A 15,484-nucleotide genomic window follows, 5' to 3' on the forward strand; every position below is an offset into this window, starting at 1 on the left:
TGTAATTGGTGGTGAGGGCTTTTTGTAAAATTCTCCATACAAAAATCTTCCATTTTGGTCTAAGATCCGAGGCCCAAAGCTTACTCCAAAATTTTCTTTTGTCTTGTGAGGATTCAAGATTTCCTTTTTGTCCTAGAAAGAATGCGTATACTTCTTTCACTCTGAAAGACCCTTGTTTGGACTCACTCCATGCATAATAGTCCTGAAGGCTCTCCTTGGGAATATAAGTTGAAAGAATCCTAATAGATGATTCCGACATGAAAGTTTTCCATATGAGCTCTGAATTCCACATTTTCCGATCTGTAATTATCAAATCTTTAACTCTCCGTAGACCTCTCTCTTGCAAGTTAATCCCAGGCCTAGTCCTAATAGGGTCCCCCCTTAACCATTTGTCTTCCAGTATTCCTGTGTCGGAGCCATCACCTATTATCTTGATGAACCCTCCAGCACAGTCTTGAATAGATCTGCAAAGCCCCCGAAATCCCCAAGAAGCTCTACTCAAATTGGACTTGTTGAGAACCATGTTTACTGGAGAAGCTTTATATTTTGCAAGGTAAACTTGGGATATCAGAGAGTGACATGAGTTGATAAATAAATAAGTGTTAGAATTGAAAATAGTTCACAACTAAATTAAACTTCAAAAAAAGACAAAAGTAAAGCACAAAAATATGAAGGTAAACTTTGCAATTATGTAGAACATAAATTGAATCAAATTTGGGACTAAAAAAAGCAAAAAATAGAAAAGAAATATTCTTTTTTTAATATTTGATTTTCACGCATAAATAACGATATTTATATATTTGCAATATGCTAATCAAATTAGATAGACTTGACGAAAGAGGTGATTATGCAATATTCTTATGGACAATTTTTTAGTAATATGTTTAAAATATTAATTAGAACTGCATGCTTTCTTTGACTACTTTGATCTCGTTGTATTCAACTTATTTTTGATTACTAACCTAATCTGAACTTATTTTTGCTGAAAATAACTTCTAATAAGTTGAACAGAACAAAGTCTTTATTGAACTACTATAATGAGTTGCCGCTAAATGTATCGCGTACATGTAAACTAACTACTCCACATTATGAAATAGGAAAATTTGCCAAAAAAAAATCTTTTACAAGTTCATTTTTGCAAAAAAAAAAAAAAAAACTTATAAAGTATTCTTTGTGAAAACAAATCAAAAATATAATTATTTTTGCAAGATGATACCTGAGACCATTTTCCGGCGTTGACTATCTTAATTCCGGCGTTGACCTCTTCTATTTCCTTTCTTCCTCCATATTCACCACTTAGAGCCACCACTACCACCACCTGCCGTCAGCCCTCCTCCCACCCCTGCAATCCCCACTTCACCCCACCCCACCCCACCACTTGCCGCCAACTCCCACCCACCCCCTCTTCTTCTTTAACTGCTACCAATATTTCTAGACTTTGAATGTTGTCGCGGGGTGGGAGGGGGTTGCGAATGGGGGTTCTGGGTGGCGTAGTGGTGGGGGGTGGACGAAGGGAGAGGAGAAGGGGAGGATGAGGGAGGGAAGAAGGGAGAGGAGAGAGGGTAAGGGCAAGGGCAAGAGGGGTGGGGGTTGCCGCTTGAGGGGGTGGAGGGAGGGGTTGGGGGGCTGCTGGTGGGGTGGGGTAGGCTGCAGATGGTGGGGGCTGGGATGGGGGTGAAGTAGGGGCTGCAGGGGTGGGTAGGGGGCTGGTGGCAGGTGTTGGTAGTGGTGACTGTTAATTACTCTCAATTTATATTGATAGAATTTTTTTAAAAATAATGTTGTTATAGTATTTTTCAAGATGAATCCAACGGTATAATTTTTATATATCATATTTAAGAAATATTTGTGATCAAAACAAATTTTCATAAAGCGTGAATGCCTTATATTTTGAAACAGATGGAGTAATACAGAAGAATACTCACTACCCAGTGGCAGTGCGTACTATTGTCAAAGATTAAAATTAATGCATAATTAAGCTAATTTAGAAAGTAAGAGCTTTATGACAAATTGACAATGGTCCGATCAACCTAGCTAGGACCACCTACCAATACCATACTATCCCCTTCCATTAGCATCATCACTTAGAACAATTTGGTGTGCTAACTTAAACAAGACGATCGTTGTATTGAGATAAAGATTAACCACCTTTTTTACTGTAAATAATTAAATGCATGATCTTAACATCTTCCATATATCTACACAAATATATTAAAAGGTGTACGTGACAATGTATACAAGTAAATTAGCTTGCAATAAAATTTGAACCAGTGACTTCTTGCCATTGTATATGACACAATTATTATCTCAACCAACTTTTAATCATGCTTAAAGTGTCCACATTATTATATTTGTACATTTTAAATGTTGACTAATCCTTAATATATTTTAGTGGGAATGGAAAAAAAATACATATCAAGCTCGGAAACATAATATCAATTCGGGACAACGCCCGGGCCCAAATACTAATTTAAAGTTTATATGATGGATGATTATTTAATAGTTATAACGAAATTGTACCCACTATAATTGTTGAAGTTGTAATGTGCTCATTGATATTCTTAATGACTTAATATGCTCATTGAGAAAAATCAAGCAATACTAGTGTTTTCTCTAACATATTAAACTTTATAAGATTTTCTTAATTTTTAATCGTGTTAAGATTTCAAATAAGAAGATCAAGAAAGTACTAATTGTGATATCTGCAAATATTGTACATATATTACAATTTTACGACGACTGTACTTTTGATAATGATAAGGGATAATAACTTTTCGAACCACTCCATATGTTTCTAGCTAGAAAATCTCCATATGCAACTTTAGTATGTCAAAAGTTATAAATTTGGAAACCCCTCATCACACAGATTCACTCCACTAAGCACCCCTCCCCCAAGGCCCCAAAGGTTTACTTCTCTATATTGCTTCTCTCTTTTGCAATGTACCACAACTTGAGTGGCAGAAAATCTCTTTCTACATTCTTTGAAGAAGAAACTAAAGAAGATTATCAACCACCAAGTTTTCATCACCTCTCTCAAAACTTCTTTCCTACACACGAGAATATTTATAATACACCTGGGTGTACCATGCTCATGGTACACCCAAGACTATTTTCTCGAAATGAGCGAAGGAGCAAATGAGCAAAATGAACAAATGAGCAAACATCTCTACTCATTTAAGAAAATGAGCAAACACTTTTATTACAAAATGAGCAAATGAGTAAATGAGCACAATGCCCATATGAGCAAATTTGGTGTCAAATGAGCACCTGAAATTCTAATTTATTATAAAAATACCCGTGAGTGTACCATGAGTGAACTCCCTACACACCTCTACGTTAGATGACTCATCTTTGAGGCCTCAAAGCCCTAAATCTTTATGGTCAATTTCTCCTAATTTATCAAGTAATCCTTCTCATCCTTCCCTCCTCTACTCTTGCATCTCCTCTCTTCGTCACGACGGCGATATCTACTCCATGGTCATCGTCTCTGGAGATCTAGTACTAACTGGCTCAAGTAGACTGCCATGCAAAAGGCTGTTGGAGTTTATAAAGAAGTTTTTTAAGAAACTCAAAAGTTTGCTTCAAAAGAAAGTCAAGAGTCTCTTGTCCCACAATGAAAAAATAAAAAGGAGTATAGAGATTTATAACTATTACTCTTCCTCTACCCTTTGAGTTGTGTAGCAAAGTGACTCGAATCGGGCCAGGGCTTGGGCTTTGGGGACTTAACTTAACTAAAGTTTTGCATCAACATTTTGTCAAATTCTTTTTTTTTTTTTTTTTGGTGAACTAGGGATGCAATTAAATTAAAGAGTTATGGCCAAACAGCCTTTTACAATCCAAAGATAAAAGTTCATGACAGTAACTAGGAATGATAGGAATAAGCCTAACAACATTCATGGAAGTGTTTTCAATACAACGGTTTCCAAAACCCCGATGTTTCGCAATTGCATCCGCCACTTGATTATCATGCCGCCTAATTGCCATTATCTCCACCTTCTTGAAGTACTGCTTGAGCTCCCTGCATTCATATACAATGTCACTGTACATATCATCAAAGGTATTTTCCGATCGACTGGATTCTTTCCACTGCTTGCTTACAATCTGAATGTAAGACTACATGTGCTAGATTTGCTTCACTAGCAACTTGTAACCCGTATCGAATGGCCAGCAATTCTGCATGAAGTGCGTTAGTAGCATAAATAGGGCAATGAAACCCCATAATCCAAACCCCTGCATCATTTCGTAATGAACCTGCAATACTTGATATTGTTTCATAATTTATAAAAGTGGCATCCACATTCACATGGACAAATTTACGGTCGAAATCCTGCCAATTATGATCACTTATTGGGACCAAGGGACTCGGGCTTGGGGGAATAGTTAGGAATTGGGCTGCCATAAATAGGGAGAAATTAAGGGAAATATTCAAGATCGTTCTCAATCTGTTTTTCCATCAACACTGGAAACACAGAAACCGTGTATCCCTGGAGGACTGGAGGTTGATTGCTATTAGTCCGTGTATTGTTGCGGGGCTAACTCAACTTTAAGGCAGTGATCTTCTCACGCCACGGTTATCAGATAAGTTAAATTATTTTGTTACCAGTTTTCGTTCCTACAAAAGCTACTTTGAAGCCAACTCGGTTGAAGTCCGAGCCATGGTAGTAGCTCAAGGTAACTTGCTCTTTACAACCCATAAAGATCATAAAATTAGGATATGGAACCTAATAACTAGACATCCAAATGTTTTTAGATTAGTGAGTAAGTTAAGCAATTTATATCCTTTCTGATTTTGTGGATATCCCAAGAAAGTACATGAAACACCTCTTTCAGAAAATTTATCCTTATGCAAGGCTGGATTGAAAGCCATGACTAGACATCCAAATGTTTTTAGATGTTTATAGTCAGGTTTCCTTTTGAACAATTTTTCATAAGGAGACATGTTGTTCAAAATGGGTGTAGGTAACCTATTTGTGATGTAGGTTGCAGTTAACACACAGTCTCCCCAGAAGCTCAAAGGAAGCCCTGCTTGCAACCTTAAAGCTCTGCTCATTTCCAAGATGTTCCTGTGCTTTCTTTCAGCTCTACCATTCTGTTGTGGTCTATCCACACAGGTGGTTTGATGAATTACACCTAATTCAACATATAATTTCTTGCATCTGTAATCATCAAATTCTAGTCCATTATCAGATCTTATAACCTTTACTTGCTTCTTAAACTGAGTTTTCACAAAGGTAATAAAAACACACAACATGTCATAGGCATCTGATTTTAGTTGCATGAGATACACCCAGGTTGCCCTGGTGTAATCATCAACTATAGTTAAGAAGTACCTGTGCTTGTGTCTTGTTTGAACCCTATAGGGCCCCCAAATATCAATATGTAATATTTCAAACTCATTCTTAGCATTAGAAATACTCAAGTTAAAAGGTAACTTGCAAAATTTTGCCATAGGACAAGTTAAACAAAGACCTTGATCAATCCAAATCTTAGGAACACAACCAATATGTTTTAGTTTATCTACTGGGGCATGCCCTAGCCTATTATGCCATAACACAAATTCATCTTGCTTAACAGCACTACAGACTACAGTAGTCCTATTATCTTCATAACTATTTTCCTTCTGCTTCAATTTGACTTGTAACTCCTGCAATTTCTCTAGATCTTCATCTACTAGGTAATAGACTCCTTGTTTTACCACACCAAGAGCTCTAACCTTCTGTGAAGGATAGTCCTGAACAACACAAAACTTAGGATAAAATACAACCTGTAATTGACCTCCTTTCACAAGTTTGTTAACAGATAACAGATTATGTTTAAATTCAGGAACATACAGAACATTAGTCAAGTGCAAATTGTTTTTAAGACTTACATTACCAGTGTGAGTGATGCACGCAGTTTTTCCATTTGGTAAATTAATTTTGGGTGCAAGATTGACAGGGTTAGGTTTAGTAAGCATATCAAGACAGCTAACCATATGTTCTGAGGCACCAGAGTCTAGTATCCATCCTTTTGATGAATACCAGGCACTGTTGCACAAAACCATACCTGCAAAGTTCTCTGCCATGTCTTGATCTCCACCATTTCCTGAGCTGGATGGTATGAGTTTGAGTAATTGCTCCAGTTGCTGAGCTGTTAAGCCTACACTCTCATCCATCTGAGCATTAGCAGCCCATCTGTTACCTTGATTTTCTGCTTTACTCCTGTTGCCTCTGAACCCTTGGTTAACACTACCACTAGGTGATCCTCCTTCCCTGTGTATCTTCTTATATTTAGCATGCCACTTTGGGTATCCTATTACCTTCCAGCACTTTTCTTTGTCATGCCCTTTGTTGCCACACACAGAGCACCCTTCATTATCCCTTGCAAACATAGCTGAACCCTGTGTTTGAGAATGACCAGCATACATCCCTGAGCTTTCTATTTCCAGCTTGCTTACCTTCAATACCTCTCTTTGAGCCTCTTCCTGCTGAAGCCTTGCACAAGCTGTCTCAACAGAGGGCAAAGGAGTGGTCATTAACAGCTGACTCCTCTCAGTAGAGTAATTCTCACTTAGGCCATTTAGAAACTGAAACAGTTTCTTTTTCTTCTTGCTTGCTGAGAGCATCAAGGAAGGCTCTAATTTCTTCAGTGACATTGGTGATGGCTGGATAATTGGTTAAACCTTCAAGCTCATCCCATAGAGATTTCATTGTGGTATAATACTCACTAATGGCTTTATCTGCTTGCCTAAGATCATAAATATCTTTGCTCAGTTTGTATTTTCTTGTTCCATTAGTTTGAGAAAACCTTGTTTCAAGTTGGTGCCATATTTCTTTAGCACTTTGAACAAATAGCACTGATTCCTTTACAGATGGTGACATTGAGGTTGTTAACCATGCTATCACCATGAAATTACAGGTATCCCACTGCTCCTGCAGTTCTTCATTTTCAGTATCTCTCTTCAGAGCTCCTGTAACCATTCCCAACTTACGTTTTGAAGCAAGAGCTATCTCCATAGAGCGTCTCCAAGCTCTGTAAGTTGAAGGTCCAGTAAGCTTCTCTGAGATATTGATACTGAGAGGACCATCTGGAAGGATGAAGGTTAAAGAGGATTTTGTATGTCTGCTAATGAAAGGCCTTGTTTTGGTGCCATTTGTAAAGATTAAATCTTTAAGAGAAAACAGATTTTATCTTTCTCACAAAACTCACCAGAAATCACAAGGTTTCATATGAACAGCTTAAAGGAAGAAAAGAGAATGAAAAGGATTTAATGCATCAACTTGAATCTTACTGATTACAGTAAGTTTGATGATTATGAGCAACCTTGCTCTGATACCATATTGAGTTTGAGGACATAAGAGTGACGGCTGATAACTGATTCTCATTCTCATTGATCCCAAAGCTGATACACCACACATATATATACAAGGATATAGATCCCTAGGTTTACAGAAGATGACAAATATACCTAGAAGGACCACTAGAAAGGTGACAGCACACAAGGACTAGAAGACAAAATAACGAACAGAAAATAAATGTCTGAAAAGATAACAGACAACAGAATCATGCTAATGATTACTGTTAAAGTTACTGATGATACTTAGGATTAATACTAATGCTCCTACTCCTTTCTTCACTCCCCCTCAAGCTGGTGGTGAATGGTTGAGCTGCCAGCTTGGACAAAATGTGATCTTGTTGAGCAATAGAGATAGGTTTTGTGAATATATCAGCAATTTGCTCTTTGGAGGGAACATATTGAGGAGCAATAGAGCCATCTGAAACTTTATCTCGAATGTAATGACAATCTATCTCCACATGCTTCATTTTCTCATGATGTGTGGGATTAACAGCAATGGATAATGCAGCCTTGTTATCACAATGCACCACAACTGGATGAGTAGCCTTGATGCCCAGGTCTTTGAACAAATGAGTTAACCATGAGATTTCACAGGTAGTAAGAGCAAGAGCCCTATATTCTGCCTCAGCTGTTGATCTAGCCACAACTGGTTGTTTCTTGGACTTCCAAGACACAGGAGAAGCCCCTAGGAAAACACAGTAACCAGTAGTGAACTTTCTAGTCATTGGACAACCAGCCCAATCACTATCACAGTAGGCTGTTAACACAGCAGCAGATGTTGAAGCAAGAAGTATACCTTGCCCTGGTGATGTCATTAGATACCTGAGGACTCTCTTAGCAGCTTGAAGATGAGCAGTTGTAGGACATTGCATAAACTGACTTAGGATGTGCACAGAGTAGCTTATATCAGGCCTAGTGAGAGTTAGATACAAAAGTTTCCCAACAAGTCTCTGGAAAACAGCAGGATTAGAAAGAGGGTCACCTAAAGTTGGTGTGAGTTTAGTCATAGGATCCATAGGCACTCTAAGCTTTCTTGTGTTGTTGACACCAAATTCTTTTATCATGTCTAAGGCATACTTCTTTTGAGAGAGAAATATTCCTGCTGTAGATCTATGAACTTCAATACCTAGAAAATATCTAAGGTTACCTAGATCTTTCATATGAAATGATGAAGAGAGAAATTGCTTAGTTTGAGCAATAAGAGTACTAGAGTTGCCTGCCAGAATTAAGTCATCTACATATACCAGAATAGCCACAAACTCTTTGTCATGAGTTTTAGTGAACAAAGTGTGATCACTCTTAGATTGAACATACCCAAACTGTTGAAGAGCAGTTGAGAGTTTAAAAAACCACTGTCTAGGGGCTTGTTTTAGCCCATATAGTGATTTTTTAAGTTTACAAACTCTGTTGTGAGAGCTAAGCTCCCCCTGACCAAGACTCATTCTGTAGCCAGCACCAGTATATCCCATTGGAAGCTTCATATAAACATCTTCATGTAAATCACCATGAAGAAAAGCATTTTTAACATCCATCTGATTGACAATCCATCCTTCAATAGCAGCAACAGCTAATAATGCCCTTACAGTTGTTAGCTTAGCCACAGGAGCAAAAGTCTCTCCATAGTCCACTCCATACTGTTGTCTGCAACCTTGAATCACAAGCCTTGCTTTATGTCTTTCAATGTTGCCATCTGGTTTGAACTTTGTTTTATAGATCCACTTTGATCCAATTGCTTTCTTTCCACTTGGAAGCTCAGTAATCTCCCAGGTGTCATTTAGCTCCAAAGCATTCAACTCATCATTCATTGCATTCACCCACTTTTGATGTTGAACAGCTTGCTTATAAGATACTGGATCATCATCCTCAATCAATTTCACCATGAATGCACTGAATCTAGGGCTTAGAGTAACACCAACAACATTAGCAACAGAACTTGGCTTATTCCTAGTTGAGTTCATGTCATAGCTAGAGTGCCAGGAAGGTTGTTTGTGAATTCTAGTTGATCTTCTGAGGACTGGTGGATTAATCACAGCATCATGTTGTTCTGTGTCATGCTCAGCCTCTGCATCAGGTTGTTCAGCATTAGGAACATGTTCATCAACTTCATTTCCTACCTCTTCATAAGTGTCTGTTATAGGTATGTGAGGAACATTATCCTGAGCTGTTGCATCTTCCTGATCAATGTCATCCCATATTGAATGACTTGTACCTGTTTCAAATTGAGGAATAGACACTGGAATAGGATGATTATATTGTCTTTGGGTGCTGCTATGATTATGAGGATATATATCTTCATAGAATTTCACATCCCTGGAAACAAACACTTGATTAGTGAGTAAGTTAAGCAATTTATATCCTTTCTGATTTTGTGGATATCCCAAGAAAGTACATGGAACACCTCTTTCAGAAAATTTATCCTTATGCAAGGCTGGATTGAAAGCCATGACTAGACATCCAAATGTTTTAGATTTATAGTCAGGTTTCCTTTTGAACAATTTTTCATAAGGAGACATGTTGTTCAAAATGGGTGTAGGTAACCTATTTGTGATGTAGGTTGCAGTTAACACACAGTCTCCCCAGAAGCTCAAAGGAAGCCCTGCTTGCAACCTTAAAGCTCTGCTCATTTCCAAGATGTTCCTGTGCTTTCTTTCAGCTCTACCATTCTGTTGTGGTCTATCCACACAGGTGGTTTGATGAATTACACCTAATTCAGCATATAATTTCTTGCATCTGTAATCATCAAATTCTAGTCCATTATCAGATCTTATAACCTTTACTTGCTTCTTAAACTGAGTTTTCACAAAGGTAATAAAAACACACAACATGTCATAGGCATCTGATTTTAGTTGCATGAGATACACCCAGGTTGCCCTGGTGTAATCATCAACTATAGTTAAGAAGTACCTGTGCTTGTGTCTTGTTTAACCCTATAGGGCCCCAAATATCAATATGTAATATTTCAAACTCAGTCTTAGCATTAGAAATACTCAAGTTAAAAGGTAACTTGCAAAATTTTGCCATAGGACAAGTTAAACAAAGACCTTGATCAATCCAAGTCTTAGGAACCAACCAATATGTTTTAGTTTATCTACTGGGGCATGCCCTAGCCTATTATGCCATAACACAATTCATCTTGCTTAAACCTACAGACTACAGTAGTCCTATTATCTTCATAACTATTTTCCTTCTGCTTCAATTTGACTTGTAACTCCTGCAATTTCTCTAGATCTTCATCTACTAGGTAATAGACTCCTTGTTTTACCACACCAAGAGCTCTAACCTTCTGTGAAGGATAGTCAACTCACAAAACTTAGGAAAAATACAACCTGTAATTGACCTCCTTTCACAAGTTTGTTAACAGATAACAGATTATGTTTAAATTAGGAACATACAGAACATTAGTCAAGTGCAAATTGTTTTTAAGACTTACATTACCAGTGTGAGTGATGCACGCAGTTTTTCCATTTGGTAAATTAATTTTGGGTGCAAGATTGACAGGGTTAGGTTTAGTAAGCATATCAAGACAGCTAACCATATGTTCTGAGGCACCAGAGTCTAGTATCCATCCTTTTGATGAATACCAGGCACTGTTGCACAAAACCATACCTGCAAAGTTCTCTGCCATGTCTTGATCATCTCCACCATTTCCTGAGCTGGATGGTATGAGTTTGAGTAATTGCTCCAGTTGCTGAGCTGTTAAGCCTACACTCTCATCCATCTGAGCATTAGCAGCCCATCTGTTACCTTGATTTTCTGCTTTACTCCTGTTGCCTCTGAACCCTTGGTTAACACTACCACTAGGTGATCCTCCTTCCCTGTGTATCTTCTTATATTTAGCATGCCACTTTGGGTATCCTATTACCTTCCAGCACTTTTCTTTGTCATGCCCTTTTGTTGCCACACACAGAGCACCCTTCATTATCCCTTGCAAACATAGCTGAACCCTGTGTTTGAGAATGACCAGCATACATCCCTGAGCTTTCTATTTCCAGCTTGCTTACCTTCAATACCTCTCTTTGAGCCTCTTCCTGCTGAAGCCTTGCACAAGCTGTCTCAACAGAGGGCAAAGGAGTGGTCATTAACAGCTGACTCCTCTCAGTAGAGTAATTCTCACTTAGGCCATTTAGAAACTGAAACAGTTTCTTTTCTTCTTCTTGCTTGCTGAGAGCATCAAGGAGGGCTCTAATTTCTTCAGTGACATTGGTGATGGCTGGATAATTGGTTAAACCTTCAAGCTCATCCCATAGAGATTTCATTGTGGTATAATACTCACTAATGGCTTTATCTGCTTGCCTAAGATCATAAATATCTTTGCTCAGTTTGTATTTTCTTGTTCCATTAGTTTGAGAAAACCTTGTTTCAAGTTGGTGCCATATTTCTTTAGCACTTTGAACAAATAGCACTGATTCCTTTACAGATGGTGACATTGAGGTTGTTAACCATGCTATCACCATGAAATTACAGGTATCCCACTGCTCCTGCAGTTCTTCATTTTCAGTATCTCTCTTCAGAGCTCCTGTAACCATTCCCAACTTACGTTTTGAAGCAAGAGCTATCTCCATAGAGCGTCTCCAAGCTCTGTAAGTTGAAGGTCCAGTAAGCTTCTCTGAGATATTGATACTGAGAGGACCATCTGAAGGATGAAGGTAAAGAGGATTTTGTATGTCTGCTAATGAAAGGCCTTGTTTTGGTGCCATTTGTAAAGATTAAATCTTTAAGAGAAAACAGATTTTATCTTTCTCACAAAACTCACCAGAAATCACAAGGTTTCATATGAACAGCTTAAAGGAAGAAAAGAGAATGAAAAGGATTTAATGCATCAACTTGAATCTTACTGATTACAGTAAGTTTGATGATTATGAGCAACCTTGCTCTGATACCATATTGAGTTTGAGGACATAAGAGTGACGGCTGATAACTGATTCTCATTCTCATTGATCCCAAAGCTGATACACCACACATATATATACAAGGATATAGATCCCTAGGTTTACAGAAGATGACAAATATACCTAGAAGGACCACTAGAAAGGTGACAGCACACAAGGACTAGAAGACAAAATAACGAACAGAAAATAAATGTCTGAAAAGATAACAGACAACAGAATCATGCTAATGATTACTGTTAAAGTTACTGATGATACTTAGGATTAATACTAATGCTCCTACTCCTTTCTTCAATCACCTCTCTCAAAACTTCTTTCCTACACACGAGAATATTTATAATACACCTGGGTGTACCATGCTCATGGTACACCCAAGACTATTTTCTCGAAATGAGCGAAGGAGCAAATGAGCAAAATGAACAAATGAGCAAACATCTCTACTCATTTAAGAAAATGAGCAAACACTTTTATTACAAAATGAGCAAATGAGTAAATGAGCACAATGCCCATATGAGCAAATTTGGTGTCAAATGAGCACCTGAAATTCTAATTTATTATAAAAATACCCATGAGTGTACCATGAGTGAACTCCCTACACACTCTACGTTAGATGACTCATCTTTGAGGCCTCAAAGCCCTAAATCTTTATGGTCAATTTCTCCTAATTTATCAAGTAATCCTTCTCATCCTTCCCTCCTCTACTCTTGCATCTCCTCTCTTCGTCACGACGGCGATATCTACTCCATGGTCATCGTCTCTGGAGATCTAGTACTAACTGGCTCAAGTAGACTGCCATGCAAAAGGCTGTTGGAGTTTATAAAGAAGTTTTTTAAGAAACTCAAAAGTTTGCTTCAAAAGAAAGTCAAGAGTCTCTTGTCCCACAATGAAAAAATAAAAAGGAGTATAAAGATTTTTAACTATTACTCTTCCTCTACCCTTTGAGTTGTGTAGCAAAGTGACTCGAATCGGGCCAGGGCTTGGGCTTTGGGGACTTAACTTAACTAAAGTTTTGCGTCAACATTTTGTCAGATTCTTTTTTTTTTTTTTGGTGAACTAGGGATGCAATTAAATTAAAGAGTTATGGCCAAACAGCCTTTTACAATCCAAAGATAAAAGTTCATGACAGTAACTAGGAATGATAGGAATAAGCCTAACAACATTCATGGAAGTGTTTTCAATACAACGGTTTCCAAAACCCCGATGTTTCGCAATTGCATCCGCCACTTGATTATCATGCCGCCTAATTGCCATTATCTCCACCTTCTTGAAGTACTGCTTGAGCTCCCTGCATTCATATACAATGTCACTGTACATATCATCAAAGGTATTTTCCGACTGGATTCTTTCCACTGCTTGCTTACAATCTGAATGTAAGACTACATGTGCTAGATTTGCTTCACTAGCAACTTGTAACCCGTATCGAATGGCCAGCAATTCTGCATGAAGTGCGTTAGTAGCATAAATAGGGCAATGAAACCCCATAATCCAAACCCCTGCATCATTTCGTAATGAACCTGCAATACTTGATATTGTTTCATAATTATAAAAGTGGCATCCACATTCACATGGACAAATTTACGGTCGAAATCCTGCCAATTATGATCACTTATTGGGACCAAGGGACTCGGGCTTGGGGGAATAGTTAGGAATTGGGCTGCCATAAATAGGGAGAAATTAAGGGAAATATTCAAGATCGTTCTCAATCTGTTTTTCCATCAACGCTGGAAACACAGAAACCGTGTATCCATGGAGGACTGGAGGTTGATTGCTATTCGTCCGTGTATTGTTGCGGGGCTAACTCAACTTTAAGGCAGTGATCTTCTCACGCCGCGGTTATCAGATAAGTTAAATTATTTTGTTACCAGTTTTCGTTCCTACAAAAGCTACTTTGAAGCCAACTCGGTTGAAGTCCGAGCCATGGTAGTAGCTCAAGGTAACTTGCTCTTTACAACCCATAAAGATCATAAAATTAGGATATGGAACCTAATAACTAGTACTTGTAACACTAACTTTAAACCTAAAAAAGTCACTACACTACCAAATTCTAAACATTTCAATAAACTTTTCATTTCAAGGCCAATATTTGTCTCACAACATAGGGACATTATCTCTTGCATAGCTTATTATATTAACATGTTGAAGGGATAATATATACCGGATCATTTGATAAAACTGTAAAAACTTGGAGATTAAGTGAAAGAAAGTGTGTAGACTCATTTATAGCTCATTCAGATAACATCAATGACATGGTAATTAACCAACAAAATGGGTATCTTTTTACTTGTTCTTCAGATGGGACAGTAAAAATGTGGTTAAGGATTGATGGGTAGAATCTCATGCTTTATTTAAGGTCATTAGTCATCATACACACCCAATTTATGCATTGGCCTTAAGTATTGGGTCACCATCACAAAATCAAAATAGTTATTTATATTCTGGATCTTTTTATGGAAGTATAAATTTCTGGGAGCAAGATATTTCATGTCAATGTAATCAGGGAAACAGGGTGATACAGGGCATCAATTCGCGGTTCTTTGTCTTGTAACACTTGAGAATTTGGTGATTAGTGGATCTGAAGACTCGACGATTAGGATTTGGAGGAGAGAAGAAGGAAGAGGTTCATGTCATGAGTGTCTCACCGTTCTAGAAGGGCATACAAGGCCTGTGAGATGCTTGGCTGCCTTGTTGGAAAAAGGCGAGTTTGAGATGAGCTTCTTGGTGTACATTGCTAGCTTAGATAAGACATTTAAGGTGTGGAAAGTTAAGCTTTTAAAAGAAATGAAGAACTCTTTGGTTGATTATAGTAATAGAGATGATGGTATGGAAGATAAAAAGTGTATGGAGTTTGAGTCAAGCCCTGTATTGTCCCGTTCTTGGGTTAAGAGGAAGCTTCATTGTCGCAATATGCATTAGTTAGTTTAATCATGAGTTTCAGGTGTTGTTAGTAGCGCTATATATATGTTGAGACAGCTACATTTTATCATATTAATTGTATAATTATTGAATGATGTATATGATGCATATGTACTATGTACTATGTAGGTGTGTTAATCTCTTTAACTTAATTGGATAGGGAACTTCAGACCAGGGCCAAGAGCATGCATGGACCAAACCAGTTAACCAGATACGAGTTTAATTTGTCGCCTGTCAGTCCACTATTAAGGGCCAGAATCGAACAAGGTTGGCTTATTGGTTGAACCAGCTTGTGATGGGGCTTGTCCCAAAAACCCCATGGCAGCCTCTAGTAGCATATTTAGTAGTC

At 38.0% G+C, this 15,484-nt stretch overlaps 1 pseudogene; it reads left to right on the top strand.

Annotated features, from left to right (window-relative positions):
- The first annotated feature begins 12,801 nt into the window (after positions 1–12,801).
- LOC130590845 (protein JINGUBANG-like) lies at positions 12,802–15,244 on the top strand (annotated as a pseudogene).
- The last annotated feature ends 240 nt before the right edge of the window (positions 15,245–15,484 follow it).

The sequence above is a fragment of the Beta vulgaris genome, chromosome 3, assembly GCF_026745355.1.
Source record: "Beta vulgaris subsp. vulgaris cultivar EL10 chromosome 3, EL10.2, whole genome shotgun sequence".
NCBI classification, from domain to species: Eukaryota; Viridiplantae; Streptophyta; class Magnoliopsida; order Caryophyllales; family Amaranthaceae; genus Beta; species Beta vulgaris.